At 33.7% G+C, this 8,576-nt stretch overlaps 1 pseudogene; it reads left to right on the top strand.

Moving 5' to 3' along the window:
- The first annotated feature begins 4,032 nt into the window (after positions 1–4,032).
- Positions 4,033–4,188, top strand: LOC119537270 (annotated as a pseudogene).
- Positions 4,189–8,576: the final 4,388 nt, after the last annotated feature.

The following is an 8,576-nucleotide window of genomic DNA, read 5'->3' as shown; positions in this document are numbered from 1 at the left end:
CTTTGTTTTCTTAAATTTCAAATGTTTAAATGAATCAGGAATACTTTTTTAAATTTAAATTTAGATACGACTGGTTTCTTACAGGTATAGAAAGACCCAGTTGCTACGTAGGGTGGACTCATTTCCCCAAAGCCTCAGTGACCACAAACTATTTTTCAAGGATTCTTCATTATATCCCATACTGATTTTTTCTCTCAGTATTTACCTGAAGAAACTGCTTAAATTAAGAATGCAATATTTGACATATTTTAGTGTTTCTTAAGCAGGGGAGTACTGCTCTATCACCTACCTTGACCCTCCACTCCCACACCTGCCACGCACTCTTTCCTTTAAATAGAAAGGTGCAGAGAGGCTGTAAGGAGGTGTGTGGTAAGGAGGGCAATGCAGCTTTCATTCCAAGATCTAATTTATCCTTAGCTCTAGGGGAAGAATTAATGTTCTCTCGATATAACTGATAAGGTTGGCTTCTCTCATTGTTTTTTTAATGTCCAATATAGACACCCAGGCAAGTGACATAATAATCCTTAGAAGGTATTCTCTGACCATGAGAGGGGACTATGAATAGGCATGGTTCTTACATTCTTTAAGCTTGGAAAATTTAGCATACGAATATTTTCTTCTACTTCCAAACAATAATAAGTTAATACATAATTCTTTATTCTTTTCTCTGGTTTTTATAACTATTTTCTCCATTTAATGAAGAACAATAGTTCTGAAGAAGTGTGTAAGTGATTTTTTAATATTAGGATTCAATTGCAATAGAAAAGCTTGTAATATAAAGGAGTCACTCTTTCAAAGAAAACTTCATTTTGAACAATCATCTTCTACATGCCTTTTGTGATCATGTATGTTAGGTTAATAAAATCTAAATACATAATAGATTTTTCAACTTTTATTTTTGAGGTTCAGACTGTTAAAACTGAACTTTGGCTATGTACCCTTGTATTATAAATTACAACTTAGTAAAAATAATATAATTTTATGAACGATTTATGCAGTATATTTTAAAATGGTTGTCTGATGATCCAAAATAATCCCTACCCTCCAAAAAAGAGAAAAAAATAAGAAAAAAAGGAAAAACACTGACTATCATATTTCAATTGATAGTACTTTTATCTGTTGCATCTCTCTCTGTAAATACCCCTTTCTCTCAATAAATCCTGAAATTATGCTGCAAATTTTAAAGTTTCTAACTACCTAAGTTAGGAAATTACATTTGAATGTTTCATAAAATTAAGTAGTATATCTCAAGGTAAAAGTCAAAATAATGACTAGAAGAATATTATAATCATTGTGTATAAATTTTTCCCAAATCAAATACCAGAAAATTACAACGGATAGAAATATAATTTTCAAAAAAGCAAAACCATGATTACACACAACTACAGAATGAATGCTTGTCAAAGATTTTTTTCAATTTATTAATGAGGGAACAAATTAATCATTAGGTTTACTAATAAATTGCTATGTTAGAAATACAACTGTTGGTGCCCAAGAGTGCCATAAACTGTATTCTTTGGGATTACCCATTCCAATGGATAGAACTTAGTTGAATCTCTATTGGACAAAAGTCTAAAAATTAATCCATACCCCTACAGTTGTAAAATAGCCTAGAAAACAGAAAGTCAAACTGTATTAGTCAGAGTTCTCCAGAGAAACAGAACAAACAAGGTATGTGTAGATGTTTATATATATACATCTATGAATATATTATGAGATTCATGTGACTGTGGGATTAGCAAGTCCAAATTCTACAGGGCAGGCTGCAATTGGGAACTCTGAAGAAGGTTCCGATTACTCCCCCAGGAGACGCTGACTGGCTAAATAAGAGGCAGAAATTTTAATTTCTGACTGCTGAAATTATTAGTTCTCCCTTTAAGGCCTTCAGCTGATAAGATGAGACATCTCTCACTGCTGAAGGCAATCTCCTTTGTTAATTGTAGATGTAATCAGTCATACATGCAACCAAGTTCATTTAAGTCCATGAAATACCTTCACAGTATCAATCTGGCCAGTGCTTGCTTGACCAAACAACTGGGCACCATAACCTAGTCAAGTTGGCATGTGATCTTAGCCTTTACACAAGCCCAGACATACACTAAAAGAACACAAGTAATCTCTTATTGAATAATTTTCCTAGCAGAAATGTATTCCATACAACTTCTAAGACCTTGTAAGCACTGACTATCCATAAGGGAGGAAACAATTAGCATACTCAAACCCTATATAATTTGCTGCCACCCCAGAAGAAATATGCATTTAAATATCACTTCCCTCACCATATCATTAAAACCCCAAATAGGGGAGTCTGGTATAGAGTAATATCTGAAATCCTGCAGATCCAGAATCACATACTGAACAAATATTTTACTGCTTCTGTGGCTTTGGTTTCTTTAAATTCTTAAGCCTCAGTTTGAGACAAATGTAAAATATCTAAAATGGAAATAACAACAGTATAAAACTCACCTGATTATGTAAGGAATAATTGAGAAACTGTATATAAAAAGTTAGCTGGCATATGCTAAGCACTCAATAATAAATATTGGCTCTTTTATCTTCTGACAAATTTTGGTCAAGATTCACTTGCTTACCCAGCTATACTTTCAAACAGTTTTTATATTTTTAATAATCACCCAGAAGGAATGCCAAAAATGGAATTTTTTTGCTATCTACCCATACTTGAATGCAGCTTTTTGTGTTTTTGCACCTGTAATTACCTTATGAAAAATCTGAATAAAATATGGTACTGTAAGAAGAGAAATATTGATGTCTCAGATTGTGAATCGTTGACATGAGACTTGCAAATCGTTTCTTACGTATTTATTTTTAATGAGTACCAGTAGAGCTCTTAAAGTTATGTTTCAGGGTCGTTTTCTTTGTAACATATTCTTTCATAGCAGGCAAAGGAATAATAAGATTTTATATTTTAGTAGTAAGTTATTGGTAATAGATGATTAACGAGGGCAATGTTACTTAAAAATTCAGGTTCTGTAGGTTAGCAGATGTTAATGTACTTGTGTATCTGTGTATAATTCCATAGAGAAAAGGTTAGTAGATACATTTATAAGAATCTTGAATGTATACATATCTTTAGAAATAGATTTCATTTCATTTGAATGAGGCAGTATATCTCAAAAGAAAAGACTGTAGTCACCGAAACCATATTGCCTGATTTCAAATGCTATTCTGCCACTATTTGCGCTGTCACCCTGGGCAAGGTACTTAACTTCCCTGTGCCTTGTTATCTCCATTTTTCAATGGAGGTAATTGTAGGCAGCTACCTCATAAATTTGCTGTGGCTTTAAATGACTTAATTCATATACTGCACTTAGAAGAATACCTGGTGGATTGTGCCAGGTTAATGCTTAATAATTCTCAGACAGCATTAGTATTCACCGTATTTTTTTCCTTTAACTTACACATATCATAAGCAAACACAATGAATGTCAAATGTAAGTTAAAGAGGAAACATCAGTTTTCTTTCATAATATATAAATATATATAATTTCCCTCATTTATTTGAGATACTAAACCTCAGTAGTGAACAAATAGAATCTATTCAATCATTTATTGTGAAGTTGAACTGTATATGATCTGATTCTCTAAGAACTATGAGAGTAGAGACTTGAACAGGATCAATACTTTTTTGTTTCATGATTACTTCAACACTTCAGTTTTGAAGTATATATATCATATAGAATTTGGAAAAAAAGCCCATATATTTCCATCCCTGATATAATTAATATTTAAGCTCATATAGTACATTTACTTACACTTGGGTTAGTTGGAGAGAACATATTGAATAAGAGGTGTTTTTTTCCTGATGGGGGGCTTGCTTCAGTGCCTTGAATTAATATTCAATATTTCATGAAGAAAATTGGAAGGACTTTATATGGTGATGAAAAAGGCATAGTTGGCAAGACCGTCATAGAAAAATACTGAATTGTGAGTTTAAAATATTCAGATTAAAAAAAAAAAAAGACTTAAAAAGGAAATAGAACTCCACAGCAGCCACTGCACAGACCTGGCTTCATGCGTGCCTGGTTCTGCTTCCTCTACAATGATAAACCCGATTTGGCTGAGATTGAGAAATTCATAAGTCAAAACTGAAGAAGGCAGGAATGCAAGAGAAACCAACTGCCTTCAAAAGAAATGACTGAATAGGAGAAGCAGGCGGGAGAATCATAATGAGGTGTGCATTGCCAATACACACTGTATATTCAACAAGCACTGCCATCTTATTTTACTTCTTTTGGCTGTTAACTCAGTAAGATGCAAAGAGGTCAGTTCAAGTTTAAATAACAGTGCTGCCCCTTTTCACATCAAAGAATTGAGAACTACTAACAAGGAGGGTCACGGCTGCCTCTCCCATCTGCCTCTCTTCTCTGGCTGGCAGGGAAAGAAAAAACTTGCATGTTGGTGAAGAAAGAAGCTGGGCAGGCGACGGTGAATCTAGAGTAAAAATGAAGCTGGCTGTAAGACAGTTTAATCAGAGTGCCGTTTTTTCTTCAAATGATTTCAATTATTGGAACGCATACTTTTTTTAAAGTATGCAAATAAGTTTTAAAACTTGAAAAAAAAAAAAAGCTAAACCTGAAGTAGATCTTTTTAGATCAAGTATTATAAGTAGATTAATGTCCATCTGTTTACTTGCTATGTGAAATACAGGATTGTACAGTGGATAACATGATATATCAAAGATGTCCTCCTATCTCTGACCCCGTGAGTCTACGTGAGTTGCCATAAATACTCAGGATGCCTCTTCAGCACGCTGAGTCAAAGGTAGTTGAGCCGGGTTGGCCTTCATCTATATTATGGTGTGAGGTGTATATGGTTCTTTTCTTTTGTTTGGCTCTAAATTATGATGACAACTTCCCATTTTGCATCAAATGGCTATTCTTATTCTCATTGCCATTGGAGTTCACTTGAGAGGAAGAAAACAACTGTGTATTTGCTATACTGGAATTCAATCCTTCTAGCCCTTTATAATATTATGTTTGAGATAGTTCTCTTTTTTTAAACAACAGCTATCTTAATAATTCATATCTAAGTGTAGGTGAAAGATTGCTGATGATCTAGAGAAGGAGCAGAGCCATGTTTCCTAGTTCCAGCTTATGGCCCTGATGTGACAAGTGAAACTAAAAGATAAGATTTACTGGCAGCAAAGAATAGCTATGAAATTCATGTGCTAAGAGAATTTGACTTATTTATATCACTGAGTTTGAAATGAAATATATAGTATAGTGCAAGTAAGGGTCAGAAAGAAATTAAATAGAAGATTGGGGAATGGAAATATTACTTGAGTTTGACTGAATACCAAATAAATGCAATATATATTTACTGAGTTCTCTTGGGATTACTTTAGTAAAACAGCTTTCCTCCTTTTATATTTTAAGAATATTGTTATTTTCCATTGGGAGGAAAAATACATTGACAGAGCATCTTTATTAGGCCTTGAAAACATACTGATTTGGTACCAGCAAATAGGAATTCTACTGATCTTCCTATTCAATGTGTTTTGCTAATTGATAGCATTGTTAGGTAGATTAGGTTTAGCTAGGTGATCATGTTTCTGACCATTTATTAACAGTGTATACCTGTACAGACACTGTATGCAACTTGAAAGGTAACAGTCTAATGTTCATTATGAGAAAGAAGACAAAATGATCCATACAGATTATTCACAAGTGTCAGGAATATAAACCTTAAACCAAACTGCATGCAAAGCAGAGACATCTTTGGGATAGAAACCTAAATATCATCCCTAATTTTTCTTGTAACTAAAATAAATAAAATGTATCTTAAATCATGAAAGGGATAGTCTTAGTTGTGCCTCCAAGCCAATAATTAAAGATAATATTTTATTTTGACTTTTGTAATTTTAGCCATATATGCTCTGATTATTGCATTTGGTTACAAAAGTTAATTTAAAAGGTGGAAAGGAAAAGGAAAATTATATTATTAATAGACAGAAGCTGAATGGGTAAAGAAACAAACAAAAAACATTGTTGTACAAGACTTATACGTATCTTACAGTAGATCAATTATTTTACTTTTTTTAAATATGTCAACTTGGATATTACTTTATGAATGGAAGACATTCCCCTCATTATGCTCAAAGTCCTATACTCACAGAAACTTGACACTGATAATCTTTATAGGCATCAATGCTACACCTTCATTTTACATTGTAAAGGCCTATCTTGCCATCAGTTTTATATTAATGTACAGGATTCAGGAATAGCTAATTGAAGATGATTGGATTATAATCCCTACCTATTTATTCCTTTCCTGTAATAGAATTATATGCACCTGCCCAGTGTCAAGTCACATGCTCTTGCATCTGAGGGAACAAACATGATCAATTCTGTCAATGCTTTTTGGTTTGGTTTGGGCATGAAAAATGCTTAATGAAAGTGCGGTTTAAGAGAATGTTACTTTAGTTTTGAATGTGATTCTGTGGTTTTCCTTGAGTTCTTCTGTGTTTTCACCCTCTGTGATGGTTAGGTTCATGTGCCAACTTGGCCAGGTAATGGTGCCCAGTTGTCTGGTCAAGCAAGCACTGGCCTAACCATTACTGTGAGGACATTTTGTGGACCTAAATCATCAGTAAATTGATTGTATCTATGGCTGATTACATCTAAAATCAACTATGTAGCGTGTCTTCAGCAATGAGAGACATTTAATCCAATCAGTTGAAGCTTTAAAAGGAGCTTCAAAAGGAGAAGAGATGACCTCAGCAGTCAGAAGAGAGAGAATTTTTATCTCTACTTCAGCCAGACAGCCTCTCCTGGGGAATTCATTGAAAACCTTCATTGGACTTGCCAGCTTGCAGCTGCCCTACAGAATATGGACTTTTGCATCCTCACACTTGCATGAGATGCTTTTATAAAATCCTGTATTTATAGATAATCTCCTTTTGGTTCTGTTTCCTTAGAGAACCCTGACTAATACACCCTCTAAATATGAAGGACAATTCTTAGGTAGAGGCTGGCTCTTCGTCTTGGGTCCCTGCATGAGAAGACAAGTGGAATACACCTGGATCTGAATTATAACTGAAGCAGAGGCATAACAACAAACATGTAAATGAACATGAAATGAACATTTGTTGTTGTAAACCACTAAAGTCTTCAAAGTATTCATAATGGAAAACTGGTCCTCAGACTGGAGTCTGGATTGGCCACATCATCATCATTTGGAAATCTGTTTAAAATGTAGATTCCACTTCCAGATACACTGAATCTGAAACTCTGAGAGCATGCCCTAGCAATCTGTATTTTAATAAGACCTCTAAGTGATTCTGATGCATGTTAAATTTTTAGAACCTCTGATATAGCATAACTTAACAAACGATGACTAATTTGCTGGGTGACAGCCAACCCTTTTCTGCATAAAATCTTATTAATCTATTGATCATATAGTATTCTCTTCAGAAATGTACATTTCTGTATATTGTCTCTTTCACATTGCAGAGGATGGTGACTGATTAAGAAGTATAAATTCACGAAAGATAGACTATCATCAAAAGAGCAGCATACTCAAGTACTCCTACTCTAATTTTTTGGAACCCAAAAGCTTACTAAATTTCTCACACTGCTTTCCATGAAAAGAGCCTAAAAGATAAATGTTTCTCACCTTAAGCAATTGCTTTCCAGTGAGTAGCCTGGTGCTAGAGATTTTGCTTGAGAAGATTTACACTTACACTATACAAATTTCTCACAAAGAGCTAGCTGAGTATCCCTGGGTTCTAAATACGGTCAGAAAAATATTACATACTTCTTTCTTCCTTCTATGAATAATACTGTTCAATGAGAAAAAATCTAAAAATGTGTCATCTTGCTTTATTTAAATCTTCTTAGATTTTCTGAGAAACGTTTTGCATGTCCATGTGTATCTATGTACCTGTAGTTATAGAGAAATGGATAAAATTTGAAGATGTGAATATCTTGCTTTTTAAAGGTTTAGTGACACTTTAATTAATATATATTCAAAGATTCTGATGTATCTTTAAGAGCAAATAGATTAATGAAAGCTTTAGAAAAGTTTTCTTGTAAAATAATTCTAACAAGATGGTGTTTGGAATAGTTTAGTAGGTAGTTCACATTTACATGGAATGTGAATGAATGAAAAATGTGTTGGAATGTGATCCTTTTTAAACAATTCCTATATATGTTCAGCAAGTTTGCATTTTCAATCACTACCTTATCTATTAAATTATTATTTTAATGGGAAAATAATATTTTGACATCACTTAGGAAGAAAGTGTGGAGATGAGAAGAGTACTCAGGATGAACTCCTAGGAACAATAATATTTATATTTTATTCTTAAAAATTCTAGCCATAAAATGCACATAAAAGTGAGGCATGGAGTTTTATGAACTGATAATTGAGGCAAAACCAAAGACTGCTTGTTCAAGATGAGAACCGATGCTGTCACAGCATAAAATTCAGGTCTGAAGCTCTCTGGTACCATCCTACATAGCAGAGTTGATATATTTTGAACATCATTTTTAAGCACATTTAAGTGTATACTCTAAGAGGTCCAACATTAGATCCAAAGTGGAAGGCAACATGAT

The sequence above is a fragment of the Choloepus didactylus genome, chromosome 6 (genome assembly GCF_015220235.1).
Source record: "Choloepus didactylus isolate mChoDid1 chromosome 6, mChoDid1.pri, whole genome shotgun sequence".
Taxonomy (NCBI): Eukaryota; Metazoa; Chordata; class Mammalia; order Pilosa; family Megalonychidae; genus Choloepus; species Choloepus didactylus.
The sequence above is the reverse complement of the archived record's forward strand: the minus strand, read 5'-3'. Positions and strand labels throughout refer to the sequence as shown.